General features: G+C 37.9%; 1 protein-coding gene across 10 annotated transcripts in view; it reads left to right on the top strand.

Moving 5' to 3' along the window:
• Nucleotides 1-15,786, top strand: part of LOC106634207 (putative uncharacterized protein encoded by LINC00158) — a 129,463-nt gene extending 113,677 nt beyond the window's left edge. For 7 of the 10 annotated variants that reach the window (XR_008622425.2, XR_008622422.2, XR_010111153.1 and 4 more), the window contains one exon: nucleotides 13,040-15,786. The gene's annotated coding sequence lies outside the window, so the exon portion shown is untranslated. Of the gene's footprint in view, nucleotides 1-2,690; nucleotides 2,927-13,039 lie in introns of all 10 variants that reach the window. The other 3 variants (XR_008622427.2, XR_008622426.2, XR_008622428.2) reach the window with 1 other exon arrangement.
• The last annotated feature ends 870 nt before the right edge of the window (nucleotides 15,787-16,656 follow it).

The following is a 16,656-nucleotide window of genomic DNA, read 5'->3' as shown; positions in this document are numbered from 1 at the left end:
CACAGTCACTCTGTTCTCCCTCCCCCAGGCACACAGATTCTCCCTCCACTTGCTGCTGCTGGAGGGTAAGGGAGAAGTGCTGTATACAGGGCAGGCCTGCCTTTCCTAACCCCATCGGTGCCTCTTTCCTTGATATGATGTCAGAATCAGGTACTGTGATCGTTCACCTGATTTTGGCTTTTATGAAGGTGCTTTTTTGCTTGAGTAGTTTTTCAGTTTGGTGCTCCTGTTTGGGAGTAATTGCTGGAGGGTTCTATTCAGCTATCTCACGCCTTAAAGGTTGTCTGTTTAATTGAAATTAAATGTTCTAATATAAACCCAGCCCAAGGAAAGTACAAATTTATTTCAATTAGCATTTTTGAGGACTATAATATATGAGAACTTTTTTTTTTTTTTTTTACTTTACATATGTCCTCAATAGATATATCAAGCTTGTCTGGGTGCACAATTACCAATGGAACAATCACTTCTGTTCGACTACTATAAAGCAATTCCTACACCAAGAAAGTTGCCCAGGATTTTTGTATGTTTTTAAGCAGGTCCTTAAAAAGGGGGTCACTTCCCCTTTTGTAGGAGAAAAGAGCAATAAATATATTTAATGTTATACTCAGAAATATGAACATAAAGTGTAACTTCATGCATCCTGATTCTAACTGCAAATAATTTTCATTCTTCTGTGGTCACAACGCAGATAATCCGTTGTAATTAGAGGTCACGGATAAAAGCTAATCCTTGGCCCAGCCTGCTTATTCTCTCCCACTATCTGTATCTTACCCTCAGGCCCTCTGTGTCTGCTGCTCTTCTGTTACACTCAAGGTCCCCATGTAGACTTTTATTTAAGCCAGCAGTGTGTGGCTCTAGAACTTGAAACCATTCATTTTTAGAATACAGTGATACCTCAAGCCTAGATGAAATAACTGCTTCAATTAAATAGCGCCTTAAATGATAATTTGTGTTAACCCATATGCTATTTTAGTTTTTTAGTTGAAAATAAATTTGTATGTATTTATGGTATAAAATATGATGTTTCGAAATATGTATGCATTGTAGAATGGCTAAATCAAGCTAATTAGCATACTGATAGTAAACTTTTTTTGTGGTAAGAAAATTTAAAATCCACTCTCTTTGCTATTTTCAAGTATTCAATACATTGTTTTTAACTAGTCATCATGCTGTACAGTAGATCTCTTGAACGTATTTCCTCTGTGTAACTGAAATATTGTATCCTTTGCCCAATTCTCCCCTCTGCCCTCAACCCTGGGTAACCATCATTCTAATCTCTGCTTCCATAAGTTCGACTTTTTTAGTTCTACATTTCAGTGAGATCATGCAGTGTTTGTCTTTCTGTGCCTGGCCATATGCCCTTTCATCTATGTTGTGAGTGGCTCTCACCAAATCAACAGCGACAGATTTAAACTAGGGAAATAGATAGCCAAAAATTACATTTGCTTTAAGTTTAAATGGGCAATGAACCATACCTAAATAAATAAATTTAAAAAAATCTTTTACACCAAGAGTGGCTACAAATATACCTAGAATAGTCAGCTCTAACACACATGGTGTTACTCAGAGTGATGTAATACCCCTTTGCTGCCTAATACATTCTTGTTGTCTTTTGACCTGTTAACAATAAACAGTATATGGCACTCACTTGTGCTGAGCACTGTTCCCCACCTCTCCTGTACCTTGACGCCTGGGGATAAACCCTGTATTCGCATATCGCGCCTTCCATACCCACCTGTAGCCTATATGCACCAGGTAGAAGTGTTTCCATTCTCCCCTCTCCAATGGACTCTTTTCCCTGGTTTGGTAGCTACCTTTCCAAATCCCATCAGAAGATACATGTTTTATTCTGGCAAAACATATATTCTAGAACACGTCTTCAAATCTCATTAAAGGCCACTCTTTACCCCTTATGCCTTAGTCCAGTTAATACCTTCATTAATGATTTTTTAAAAATTCAATGATTAGAAACCTTTTATCCTTCTTCCAGGGAAAGACTTTAGGACTTAACCATTAGACTTCCCTCATAAATATCTCATTCCCTATGAGGCAGGCATCTAAAAGCTTATAGCTAGTTGGATTTTAATTTGAAGGTTAAATTACAAACAGATCATTCTCCCTGAAATTAGTTAAGACTCTGTTTGTATAGAATAAAAAATTAATTCTGTAAAATGGGATATTAGATTGCAATGCTTTTTAGAATATTTTATACAATTATAAGATGATTATACATCTTAAATTCAGAAACAAAAGAAATGATTTTTTAAAAATGGAATATATTCTAAGACTATTAAAAGATTACATTGCAAAATCAATCAGAAATTTCAAATATACATAAAAACAAAGATGGCTTTCAAATATCTTTCACTGGAGATTTTAAAGTAAAATAATTCTCTGAAGGAGATATATATATATATTATGGAATCAATTCATTCCAAGTTTCTAAAATTTTAAAAATCCATTTAATCTCTATATCTTCTGTGTTATAATGTAGAATGTATTCATATTCAGATTATCTCTTTAAGTGGCCTACTTGATTTAAAGGAGAAAAATATAACCTAGGCATTGCGTTGACTGAAAAGATATGGCATTTTAAATGGCATCAAGATTGCACTTTCTACAACATTTATGATTTTCCTTTTGATTTTACAGCAGCAATACTGTAAAAGGTTTAATTTATTTCTCAGATTAGCTCTTTGGAACTGAGAGATGAGATGAGGCCTGGAAAACTTCCCCCAGTACAGTCAAGTTCCTGTTGACTAATTCTGTGACCACCAGTGACAGTCTTTGAGTCCGTGAGGCAGCGTTGCGGCAGCACAGGCTTTGCTTGGAGTTGGATGGTTCGCACCCTGCTTGGCATGGTTTCTAAGAGACATCCTCTGAGTGGATGAGGGGAGAATCCAGCAGGCCTCTAGTCACACTGGTACGAATAATTTTGATGGTGGGAGATGGTGGTGTGAGTGGAGGGTCTGTGGGTGTGATGAACACCTGAATGACTCATGGGGAGAGGGGTGTTAACAGGACAGATGCCACTTGCTGTAATTTTCATATGATGTGTTTGGAAAGCCCCCTGCATGGAGGAAAGATAGATCGAGGTCCCTTTCAAAAGTGCTCCAGATGAAGAGGCATTTCCACTTTCAGAAACCCTGAGAACCCCGAAAGAACCTCTAACTAGTCATTGTACTGGAGGCCGCTCCTCTATTGCGAATACTGCTGTTCACTGTCCCTCTCAGCAAACTGTACTGCTCCTATTGCAACCTGAGTTTAGGAAGACTTAAAGCTATGTCAACTGTTTAATTATTTCTCTCCTTGGAGAAGTACCTGTGTCAGCTACCCAAGGTTAACGTCTCCACCAGGTTCATTATTTTATATTTTAAATATATTTTAAAATCAAAAGTGTTTGAAGGACTTGCTTTCTTCCCCATGATAAAGGTAATAACTCCTCTCTATAAGAAATTTGGAAAAGTAGCCTGGGCGCGGTGGCTTATGCCTGTAACCCCAGCACTTTGGGAGGCTGAGGAGGGCGGTTCACTTGAGGTGAGGAGTTTGAGACCAGCTTGGCCAACATGGTGAAACTCTGTCTCTACTAAAAATACAAAAATTAGCTGGGCGTGGTGGCAGTTGCTTGTAATCCCAGCTACTCTGGAGACTGAGGCAGGAGAATCGCTTGAATCCGGGAGGTGGAGGCTGCAGTGAGCCAAAATTGCACCACTGCACTCCAGCCTGGGAGACAGAGTAAGACTCCATTTAAAAAAAAAGAAAGAAAGAAATTTGGAAGTAAAATTATTTATAATTCCAGTCAATCAAAATAAACCATTGTTAATTTTTAATTTTTTAGATCCAAACTTTCTCATTTCACACTCTTTGCCCCATAAACACTTGTCTCACCCCTTTTGGTGTTGGGTTTTATTGTATAATTATAACTTCCTTAGGAGTTATACATGCTCACTCTTGATAACAGGTAAATGAAGACAAGTACATAGAAGCAGAAAAAATACAACCAATGTTAACATTTTGGTGTATTTCCCTAATAATGGTTAAAGAAAAAAAACTCAATGACACTTTAAAGTACTACCATACTTCAAATAAACAGGCAGTTTATCCAGGACCATTATAATATGGGGACCATTGCAATGGGATTTTGCCGTGGGGAGAAAGATTGGGCTTAATTCCAAATACAGTATTGGCAAGAGGGAATTTATAGCCAAGGTGCAAGGCGGGAGTCATGCATGAAAAATTACTAAGAAATAACACCAGGAGTAAGCAGGATTCTGGCCAAACTGAACTAATTAGATTCTTGCTGAGGATAGACCAGGATGATCAGATATCATCTGGGGGATGGTGGAGGGTTATGATCAGATATCAAGGATGGAGGGTTCTTGCTAAAGTTAGCAGGGTTCTTCTAAAACCGTGTTTTATAAGAAAGTGCACAGATAGGCCTCGGAGAACATTCACAAGCTGGACCAAAGTCTGGTCAAGCACAGAATCTTTGTCACAATCATAATTCATAAAAAGTTTCCTTTTTAATCAAAAACTTTTAATAAATGTCACTTATGGAAGCTGAATGAGATAGAACATTTTGAGGATCCATCCAAACTATTTTTCTTTTTTCTTTTTAACATCGACACACAATAACTGTACATGTTTGTGGGGTACATATTGATATTTTGATACATATAATATATGGTGCTTAGATCAGGGTAATTAGCATATCTGTCATCAAGCATTTATCATTGCTTCATATTGGGAACATTCAATATCCTTCTTTTACTTATTTGAAACTCTATTGTTTATTATTATTCAATATAATCATCCTACAGTAGTGTAGAGCACTAGAACCTATTCCTCCTATCTAGCTTTTTAATTTTGTATCCTTTAACTTTTTAAAAACAATGTCCCCTACTTTGGGAGGCCGAGGCAGGTGGATCACCTGAGATCAGGAGTTCGAGACCAGCCTAGCCAACAAATAATAATAAAAAAAAAATTAGCCAGGCATGGTGGCGTGAGCCTGTAATCACTGCTACTTGGGAGGCTGAGGCAGGAGAACTGCTTGAACCCAGGAGGTGGAGGTTGCAGTGAGCCAAGATTGCACCATTGCACTCTAGCCTGGGTAACAGAGCAAGACTCGGTCTCAAAAAAAAACAAAAGGCCCCAAAGTGTTTCCAGTGTATTATTTTCTGAGGAAACAAAGCACATGGATCATCTTGGAGGAACCTGCATCCCAGAGTGGCTTCTGCATAATCCTAATTCCCCTCCTTTCCCTTCATAGGCTGTGACCTCAAACCCCACCTCCCTGTTTCTTCCAGAGAGCCCTACCTGTGACACTCTAATGAACACCTGAAAAACCTTTGTTTCATGTTGATTTTTCCTCCAAATTCCTGCAAATATAGATTTCCCCCAAATGTACAAAGATTTACAGAAAGAAATGGTAATTTGTGTTTTTTCATTTATATACTTCTATTTTATTTTTGTTTTCATTACACTCTCTGCCTTATCTGTAGTTCATTAGCAATATTCCAAAACACAAAAAATAATAATTTTTCACATATGAGTATTGAGGAACTACTAAGGGCACGGCACATACCAGATGCATTTTCTGCTGTTGCTAAGCAATAAGACTGAGTGAGTGAGTTGTATTTATGTTATCTATTAGCAAACATTGAAAATTCCAGATTCCCCTCTGGAGTCCAGATTTGACTTCAGAATCTAGAGAACCTCATCATTGCATCATACAGCACACACAGAATAAGATGAGGGCAACAAAGATCCCATCTTCCAGCTGTTTTGGAAGAATCACAGGTGCAAAGAATTTCAAATTATAATCCTTCAGCTTAAAAGCTTTTGTTTAATTTTTCCAAATAACTGCATTTTCCCTAGACTTATTAACAAAAATTTACAGAAAAAGTGGTGTTAGTAGCTTTTCACTAACCATGATTAATGCAAGCAAAATAATTTAATATTTTAATTACACTTGGAAAAGTAATGATTAATTGATCTAATTTTCTACACGATTAATAAAGCATTGCATCTACTATATTAACGTGATTCGAGATGTGTATTTCCCTCCTCTTTCTCTCTACCTCTTTCTTTCCTTCCTTCTCTCCTTTCTCCCTTTCTTCTTTCTTACTTTTCTTCTCTCCTTTTTTTAACCCCATTTTCTCTTTATCCCTCTCTCCTTCCTTTCTCTTCTTGCTTCTTATTTCCCTTCTGTCCTCCTACCTTCTCTCCCTCCCATCTTCTCTTCTGCCTTTTTCCTCTCCTTCCCTTCCTTTTCCCCTCAATTTCTTCCTTTTTTATTTTGTTGTTTAGTTTTTTGAAAAGGACCTTTAAGTCATAATATTAATGTGTGCTATAAGAGAGATTTCTTACATTATTGAGAAGAGCTTGGACATTCTAAATTACCATTTCATCTATCATATTTAGCCCAGATTCAAATAAGTGTATTTCTTTTGAATAAATTTGTTTTAAAATAAGTGCATTCCAGGCTGTGCACAGTGGCTCACACCTGTAATCCCAGCCCTTTGGGAGGCCAAGGTGGGTGGATCATTTGAGGTCAGGAGTTCTAGACTAGCCTGGCCAACATGGTGAAACCCCGTCTCTACTAAAAATACAAAAACTAGCCGGGAGTGGTGGCATGCACCTGTAGTCCCAGCTACTTGGGAGGCTGAAGCAGAATAGCTTGAACTTGGGAGGTGGAGGCTGCAGTGAGCCGAGATCACGCCGTTGCACTCCAGCCTGGGTGACAGACCAAAACTCCGTCTCAAAAAATAAATTAAATAAATAAATAAATAAATAAATGAGATAATATCATTTGTTGAGGCTGTAGTCCAAAGTCCAACTTCCAGAAATCTGTTATCAGATCTGGAAAAGGTAGAGACTTGGAGGAATCACCAGACTCTGGAGGGAAGCAATCTCTACTCAGACACAGAGAATGTTCCCCTAAAATGCCTCCCCAATTCTGGTAACCTGAGGATACCAGAAAATATCTTGTGCAAATGAGAACCAATCTGTTTGGCATGGGTGCAAGCACAGGAGAGGAAGGCCAAGTTTGCCCCAGGTACCTGAACAGGGAAATACTGAGGGTTCCTGAAAACAACAAAACAAAACAACTCAGCCATCCTCTTCTCAGAGCACTGAGATCTACAAACCAAGGACCCCAGTGGTGTGTCAGACATGACCTCTTCAATGGCTGAGACATCCCTTGGTACACTCTGGCTGCAGCACTAGTCAGAGTTCATCTTCCCGCTGCCCTGGTTTTGATTCTGTTTTCTAATCCTTTCGGCCTAGCTGAATCTATTATGGGTATTCATGTGTGATTATACTATAGCTGCTCTTTTGCTAATAGCAGACTGGCCCTGTTGATCCCTGGCAGAGTCTCTTGCTCTCGTAGCTAAAGCACTCCAAGAAATATGCACATAATTTTAAGTCAGTGGCAGTGGGAAGGGAGAAGTAGGTTTGCATTAGAGAGATCAGGAAAGTTGAGTGATCAGGATTTGGTAATAAATTGGGTGTGGCCATTACAGAAGAGAGAAGAGGCAGAGCTGAGCCTGGGTCATGGTGTTTAAACTCTTGTTTAAAGCTAAAGATACATTTTTGCCGGAAAAATCCAGGTAGGGACATTTTGCCTACAATATCAGGAGGCTCACAGAAGCTTTAGCCAAATGTTAGAAACCACTCTGTAGAGGAAAATCCTAGAGGTTGGATAGGATGACCTGAAAGATTCCTTCTGCTTCCTCAATATTTCAATAGTTATAGAACCCAAATATCGATATATTTTTGGGCCTACTGGTAGCTACAAGGAAGTCAGGAAGGGGAGCTGGTGCTTTTGTGAGGCACTAGGAAATGTAGGAGGGAAATGTATTTTGTTTTAGTCCTGGAGGTTGAAGTGCTGGGAGGGCATTCTTGGGTAGATGTTGAGTGGGTTACCAAAGGCATACTTTGAGAAAGTGTTTAGAGCATTAGATCTGCACTGTTGAATATGGTAGCCATTGGGCACATGTGGCCATTGAAGACTGTGGCTAACAAAATGTGGCTAATCCTAACTGGGATATACTGTAAGTGTAATGTGCATCCATTTCCAAGACAGTTAAAAAATGTAAAATATGTCAATTTAAGAATATTAGCTACATGTTGAAATCATAATATTTTGAATATATTCAGTTAAATAAAATATATGATTAAAATAAGTTCATCAGCTTCTCCTTACTTTTTAAATGTGGCTACTGGAAAATTTAAAAATGTGTAGTTTTTGTTTGCAGCTGACGTATTTCTGTTGGGTAGCACTGCTCAAGGTGGTGTTTGGAGGTATTATCAGGGACAACTTGGGAACATTTGAGCTCTCTGGGAAGAGGATATCCAGAGAGAAAAGCAGAAGGTTGAAAATGTACTTGTGGAGCATGTCTACATTCATAGGTCTAGAATGAAGAGGAGGAGACTGGAAAGAAGCTATGGGATAAGGCCAGAGAAGGGGAAGTAGATGACATCACAGGAATGTGGTGAAGAAGGGGCATTAGGAAAGAAATGGATGGTGACTAGGATTATGCAAAGTAATTTGGCCTTTGTTCTATTGCTATTGGAGAGCATATGGAGGTTTTTTCCCCAGAAAGTAAAATGATCAAATTTAAATTTTAAGAAGATGATTTTGGCAAGAAAATAATGAACCAATTGGATTGACAGAGAAACTGAAGTTCAGGTGGATAGCTAGAAAGTCAGGGAATAATAACAACCAAAAAGCCCTTAGGCACTAGAAAGCTGAGCAGAAAAGAATTGTTTTGACTTTGAGAAAGAACTTTTTATTTTATTTTCTTGCCTTGAAAAATGAGGTGTTTTTGAACAGTGTGATTTTGGTAATTTAAAGCCTGTGTCTCTGTTTATAGAATCCAGGAAAATGGGTTGCCATAAAAATCAGTGTCACAGATGATTAAAGATGTTTTGTGTGGGAAAAATAGAAGGCTATAAAGAATCTAAAGACACAAAAGTTATAGGATTTCTAAGAAACAAAAGTCATCTTTTTGTATAATTGTCTCATGTAGAGAAAACAGAAAAGAACATTATTCCCCACCCTTAAGAACATGAAAGTAGAAAAGAATGGTTTCTAAAAAGGGTTTTCCTTGAGACTCTGCCACCATAACTTGTGACCTTTTAAGGTATTTCTAAGTATTTACAAATTGAACATACTATGTCCTAGAATGTTCTTTGAGCAGAAATTTTGGTACATAAAATTATTTATCTGGAGTTTGGTTTAAGGCAAAGAACAGGTTGAAATATATGAAAGTACAAAATTCAGAGAATTAAGTGAAGATGAGCTGAATATTCTGAAGGTTGTGTTAGTCCATTTTCATACTGCTATGAAGAAATACCTGAGACTGGGTAATTTTCTTAACAAAAGAGGTTTAATGGACTCACAATTCCACATGGCTGTGGAACGGTAATGCCTCATGATCATGGCGGAAAGCGAAGGAGGAGCAAAGGCACATCTTACATGGTGGCAGGCAACAGAGCGTGTGCAGGGGAACTGCCTTTTATAAAACCATCGGATCTCGTGAGATGTATTCACTATCAGGAGAACAGCACGGGAAAAATCCACGACCATGATTAAATTACCTCCCACTGGGTCCCTCCCTTGACATGTGGGGATTATGGAAGTTACAATTCAAGATAAGATTTGGATGGGGACACAGCCAAACCATATCAAAGGTATTTGGATCCTGTTTAAATATATGTTATAAAGTCTTTGCTAGTTTAAAGGGAAAAGAGAAAAAACTGATGGCAAAAGGAAGCCAATGAAAGGGGCCATATGAGGAGACTAAACCAAAAGGAAATAGTCAATTAAAGACATTTGGAAAATTTACCTAGATGGAGTACTATAGGATTTGGACACTCTGCTGGATACTGAATACACAGGATTAGGATAAAATCAATGCTGTTGAAGAATAACTGTAATATGCAGCAGCTAACATTTATTAAGCATTTATTATATACTCATTTATATATTACAACAGCCTGACGAAGTAGGTATTATCTCAATGCTACAGATGGTGCAGTGAGATTAGGTAACTTGTCCAAGGTCACACAGGTAGACAGTGAGCCCACTATATCATGCTGTCTCCTTAAGTGTTGTTAGGGAGAAATATGATTTATTAGGCAGTGTTGGCTGAGTTATGTGTGGTAACATATGACTCCAAAAATTTTAGTAATCTATAATAGCACAGTTTTTTTGTTTGTTTGGTTTGGTTTTGGTTTTGGTTTTCTGTTTTTGTTTTTTGTTTTTTGTTTTCTTTTTAAATTTCATTGCAGGACACTTGCTCTGATTCATTTCTGGACTTCAGTGGAAGAAGCAGCCCTTATTTAGGATATTGTTAGTCTTTGGCAGAGGGAATACAAAGCAATGGAAGGGTGATGTGATGGCTCCAAAAGCTTCTGTTGGATGTAGAATATAAAGTTTGCTCACCTTTTTTAATCCAAAGTAAGCCATGCGGTAAGCCTGACAGTGGGGTGAGGAGTGAAATGTTCCCACTAGGGAGGGTCTTTAGAGGGCCCATACAGAGAGTTTAGGTTCTTTGTCTTTTGTTTTTGTTTGTTTTTATCGTGTGAATCTTTAGCTTTACAAGGAAGAGAATCAATGAATCGTTGGTCTGACTTCATTTCACACTGAGGAGTTAATAGTATGACCCAAAAAGTTAATCCCTACACTGTCAGTTTGGGAGTGGCAGGTGGCAGAGAGTTACGCACACGGGAGACAATGCAAGGGAGGGCGCTACCTCTCATAGTGATCAGTAAGAGTAGTGAGACAGCCAAGTGGAAAGGGGTCCGCCGAGAAGCTTCAGGCAGCCTGCACACTGGGAAGAGTGAGCACTGGGGTGGAGCCACAGAAGTTTGCACCGTTTGCAGTGGGGAGGAGGCTGACCCCTCCTCTTCCCGGGTGGAAACTGGGATTCAATCTGTGAGGAGGGAAGCATGTATAGCAGGACTCTCTCTCTGCTGAGTCCGTTTCCCATTTTTTCCTTTTTGCCCCATAAATTCCATTTTTCTCACCCTTTAAAGTGTCTGTGAGCCTAATATTTCATGGCTGTGTGACAAGGACCTGGCTTTTAGGTGAACTAAGGAGAAAATCCTACAACAGTAGGACTAGGGCATAGCCAAAATCCAAACACAGCAAAATCCACTCAACCAAAATCTTTGCTAAGCAAGGCACCTGGGAAAAAAACCTGTCTCAACAGTAAGTCAGGCCACATCAGACAGAAGCTAAAGGCTGGCCTGAGTGAGAGCTGGTAGGGAAGGAGAGATGAAGCAAGGTGATAGGAAACAAGATCCGGTTAGGGCTGAAGGTCAGTTCAGCTATCAAGGGCGGGGGGAAGCCAGTCTTTGAGGAGGTCACTTCAAGCCTTGAGTTCCTTTGTCTAACCCCCTGTTCTCCTGGCTGTTTCCCATTAATTTTGGGGGAATGTGCTATGAACTGATGGGCACAGATGTGTGTAAAACAGAGACGGTTATAGACAGTCCTATTTATTCAAATGTGACAGGATGATGGACCTAGTCATATCCATAGAACCAATTATAAGCTAAACCCATGCAGGTAGTTAGGTGGAACAGACACATTTAAAAATGAAGAGCACTTTAATTCTTGAATTAATGTTAAATTCAGCCTGAATTTATTGGATAAATGTCTCATTTCATGTAAGTAAATCTAACTAAAGACTTTAACTAAATCTAACTAATAACTCTAACTAAAGCTATTTCCACAGAGATGTAAATTGTTCTTCATGAATACAATAAAAGCAAGTAATAATCGCTTTTTGGAACTTAGAACAAATTCACTTCAGGTGAAGGTTAAGCACTTGAGAATAAGACAATTATTTTTCCTTTCAAATACTAAAGAGCTGCAAAAACTCTGGTGATAAATTGGAACATTTGGGAAATGAAGGCAACAGTAAGATTTAATTTATTGCCCATGTGTAAGAATTCTAAGTTTTGCACATTCCTTGTAATCTTTTCCTATATACATGTAAAAACTGTGTAATTACATAGTTTAAAATTTCACTGTAATATAGCATGTTCCATAAATGATTTTTCAGGTTCTAGTACAGTCCTTATGATTATAATGGTTGCAAAATAGTTCACTGCATAGAGTTAACCTAATTTTATTTATTATTTTTGTTATTAAACATGTAGTTTCTTTCAGTTTATTATCATTATTAATAATACTGCAGTAAATGGCCACATGGAACCTACGTGTTTCTTTGTTTTGGATTTTTTTTCATTGCAATACATGTCCTAAATTGGGATTACTGGGTCAAAGGTTATGAAATTTTAATGACTATGCAAACTGACTTAAAAATAACTACTAATTTAACAAAAACCTGTGGGTATGTAATCCACTGAATTCTTGCTTGCTTTAGAAATTATATTTAAAGGTCACATAAATTGACTAATTAATATTGTAGAAAAAAATGATACTTTGTGTTAATTTGTGTGTCTGAATACTTGTGAGGCTAAACACTGTCCCGTAGGTTGCTTTAGCCAACAGAAGGAGTCATAATTCTTTCATTCGGTAATTGGACAAATATTTTTTGAGCGCCTACAATGTGTCAGGCAGTTTTTTTTGTTTGTTTGTTTCAGAGTACACAGCAGTGAAGTAAACAAACTCCCTTGCCCTCATGGATTTTATATTCTATGGTAAAAAAGACAATAAACACAATAAGTATTAAAATTATGTAGTATGTTAGAATAACTGCTGTAAAAAATAAAGTAAGATAAAAATAATGAGTTTGTTAGCAGAAGTTGCATTTCTAAATATGGTGGTCATTGAGAAACAAACATTTGAACAAAGACTTGAAAGAGGTGGAGTAGGTCCCATATGGTATCAGAGGAAAGTGTTGCAGCCAGGGACGTTAAGTTGTAGAAGACCCTAAGGGGACCATGTGTGAGGTGTTGCAGGAGAATCAGGGAGGCCAGTTTGGCTAGAGTGAAGTGAAATCTTTGATGTGATGAAGTGATGATCTTTGATGAAATCTAATAATGCTTATTTGTTTCATAGGAGAAAAACAAGGAGAGAAAAATATAAACCCAGCAGAAGAGAAAGTTTAAGAAAGCGGTCGTCGCCAATACCAAAATTAGCTATGATATTCAGGAAGAAAAAAATGGAAACACGATAACCACATTCAATAAAGACCAAGGCCGGATTCCATTGGCCAGAGCTCAGCCACGCGCCACACCTGGCTAAAGAGACTCTGGCTGAAGAATTCCCTGAATATTTTCATGTAGCTCTAGGTTATAACACAGAACAACCACAAGGTGGCAGAAGAACTCCATTCTTGTAAATCTCTTAGTTGCTTCTTTATTTCATCTTCCCTATTCCATCTAATGTTCCCTGAATTTTACTATTTTGTTGGTTTGAAAATATGTGTGACTTACGTCCTTTAAAGGATTTGGTTCCTAAGGTTTTGAATAGACTGGAATATAAAACATTTATAGAAAAGAAAAATACCTACAGTATGATGTTAGTGAACTATTAATAATTAATCCAATTAAATAAAATATATTTGCTTTGGATTAATACATATTTTGTTTTGATGTTTGCTAAATAACACTAAGCATTAGGAGGTCAAATAGCCACAACGAACATTTTCATATTATTTAATAAGCCAGTTTCAAGGCATACATGCTAAATTTGTTCTTAAGGAAAAGTTGAATTTTTGCTTTCATGAAATTACAAACTCTAAGGCAATTTTACACGTGTAAATCCAATGTGTTCTGAAGTTTAAAGTGTCAAAGGCTGTTGGATTTAAACAGATCTTGTATGACTCTCTGTTTCATCTCTTCAGAGGTTGATAGTAAGCAACTTTGGCAGCAACTCACAGCTTCTGCTGTAACATGAGGCTAATAATGACGACTTTATAAGGTTGTTGCAAAGAGTCAGGGATGCCACAAGCAACGTTCTTTATATATGCAGAATTTTAAAAATAAAGTAAATAAAAATATTCCTTCCTCTATTCCCAATTTTTCTAACATTATTTGCAACTGGTGTTTTAATGCAAGACCAAAGGCTAAAATATACATGTAGCTAGCAGAATCAAAACCTAGATCAGATGTTCAAAAGCATCATGCTGCTAAAAGATTTCAGAGTCTAAAACCTGTGCTCACTGTTCTGAAACATCTTTCCACTTCCTGTTTAAAAAAAACCATGATATTCTTTGAAGCTCATTTTTTGGGCTTCATGTGTTGTAATTATACATTTGTTATATAGGGTATATGATGACTTACGCTCTAAGGTGTTATTCAGTACATTGTAGAAAAAGGAGAATAAAGAATGTTGTTTGTCAGTAGGCAGCTCTGTCCTCTTTATCCTTGACTGTAATTTACTAAAGAGCTGACAAAATTACAGCACAGGCAGCAATTCACCATATTACCCTGCAGACAGCCAAGAGACTGACATTGAGACGATGCGTTTTAACTTGGGTCCATGTAAGGAACCTGATGGGGTTATATGAATTCTTTTCTGTACTATGAAAAAATGAAGTTGCTTATAAGAAGGAGGTACAAAAGTGTGTACTCTGCGCAAGGCTACTGATAAAGATGCTACAGGGATGCGTGGAAACCCAATATGTAACACTGAAATGGCTTTTGATTCATTTGTATTTGGTCTCAGACAAGAAAATAGATTAAGAAAAGGTCTGAAAAAATGGAGCACTAGGAAAAATGATAGGAAATTTTGTGTTGTTGACTAACAGTTATCTAATATGAAATACATGTTTGTAATATTTTGACATATATGATTTAATACAACTATATTTTGTAATAAATATCTTTAATTCTAAGGATTGAAAATCTTAAAAGGATCTCAATTTTATAGTTATAGCTGTTTTGTTTCAATAGGCTGATGGACTTGGAAATTCCAGGTTTCTTAAACATATTCGATGAACTTGAAAAGCAGGGGGAGATACTTTCAGATGGCCTTGAATGGGAGCGGGGGGACCCTGGATTTCACTGGACACCTCTTTCTTCCTTTCTTCTCTGTAGTTTGGGACCTCTTCTTCTCAACTAGTCAGCAATTATAAGAATGAAAATTACCAGCCGGGCGCGATGGCTCACGCCTGTAATCCCAGCCCGTTGGGAGGCCAAGGCGGGGGGATCACGAGGTCAGAAGATCGAGACCATCCTGGCTAACACGGTGAAACCCCGTCTCTACTAAAAAATACAAAAAATCAGCCGGGCATGGTGGTGGGCGCCTGTAGTCCCAGCTACTCAGGAGGCTGAGGCAGGAGAATGGCGTGAATCTGGGAGGCTTATGTTGCAGTGACTGCACTCCAGCCTGGGCGACAGAGCGAGACTCTGTCTCAAAAAAAAAAAAAAAAAAAAAAATGAAAATTACCTTAGCAGCTATTCAGAGTAGGTCCAAAAGATAATCAAATAAAGAAGATTTCAATATTCTCAAGGTGGAAGAGACAATGTCTTTGCATCTGCAGTTGGAAAGCCTGGAGTAATCTCCTTCCACTGTGGAAATCCCTTCTGTCCTCAAGGTCTCGAGCATATGATACCTTCATGATGAGTTTCCTGACTCCTGGAGTTAAAACGTTCCTTTCCTTGCCTGCACTCACGTAGTCATTAGTTTATCAGGTGTTACATCCTCAAACAGAGCTGCTAGGCCACGTGTACTCTTTACATACAGCATCTGACGTTGGCTAATGACTACTGGGCTGGCATTTTTCTCAATTCTTAAGAAAAACCAAAACCAGTTTGGTTTTCTTTTTAAGTAGTGGTAAAATAGACATCATGTAAAATCTACTATTCTAACCATTTTTAAGTGTACAATTCAGTGGCATTAAGTACACTCACATTATTATGTAATTATCACTACTCAACAGTTTTTTGTGTGGATTTTTCAGGGTTTTCTAAATATATAATCCTATCATCTGTGAACAGAGATAAATTTAATTCTTCATTTCCAATTTTATTTCCTTTTTTAGAACTTCTAATATTATGTTGAATAGAAGTCAGAAAAAAATGTATGATTATACTTCTATGAAGCACTTAGAAGTCAAATTCATAGAGCTAGGAAGTAGAATAGTCTACGAAGGGCTTCGGAGAGGGGTAATGAGAGTTATGGTTTAACGGGTACAGTTTCAGTTTGTGTTGATGAAAACATTTTGGGCATGGAATATGAGCTTTTGTCTTAGGTTCTGATTTCAGAGAAAAATGGCCAATATATGCTGCTTTTGTTTTGCTCATGGCTAGAAAACTGGGGTCTGGGAACCAAGGGATGGAAGTGGGATTGGCCTTTTTCACTATCACTTCCAGCGATACACTTTGGGAGAATATTCATCTTCACAGCCTTAGGATCTTCCAGAATAAAATGTCTGGTTTCTCACGGGTATAACACACCTATGGGAGGACACAGTAAGAGTTCCAGTGAATGAAGCTACTCTACCCCTGGTCACTCTTGAATCCCCAAATCAGAGGATCAGTAGGCAAAAAGGGGGTGTTCTATATTGGTAGGATAATTGAGTCTGATTATTGCATGAGGACTGATGTTGCATCATGGTATCTGGTAGGAGTAGCTCTGGAATTTGGAAATTCACTGGGTTATCTTTCGATGCCTCCATGTTCATTGACAACTATAAATGAGAAATTGAGCAACCTTTGCCCAACCAAGAC

Source organism: Pan paniscus, chromosome 22 (genome assembly GCF_029289425.2).
Source record: "Pan paniscus chromosome 22, NHGRI_mPanPan1-v2.0_pri, whole genome shotgun sequence".
Classification (NCBI taxonomy): Eukaryota; Metazoa; Chordata; class Mammalia; order Primates; family Hominidae; genus Pan; species Pan paniscus.
The sequence above is the reverse complement of the archived record's forward strand: the minus strand, read 5'-3'. Positions and strand labels throughout refer to the sequence as shown.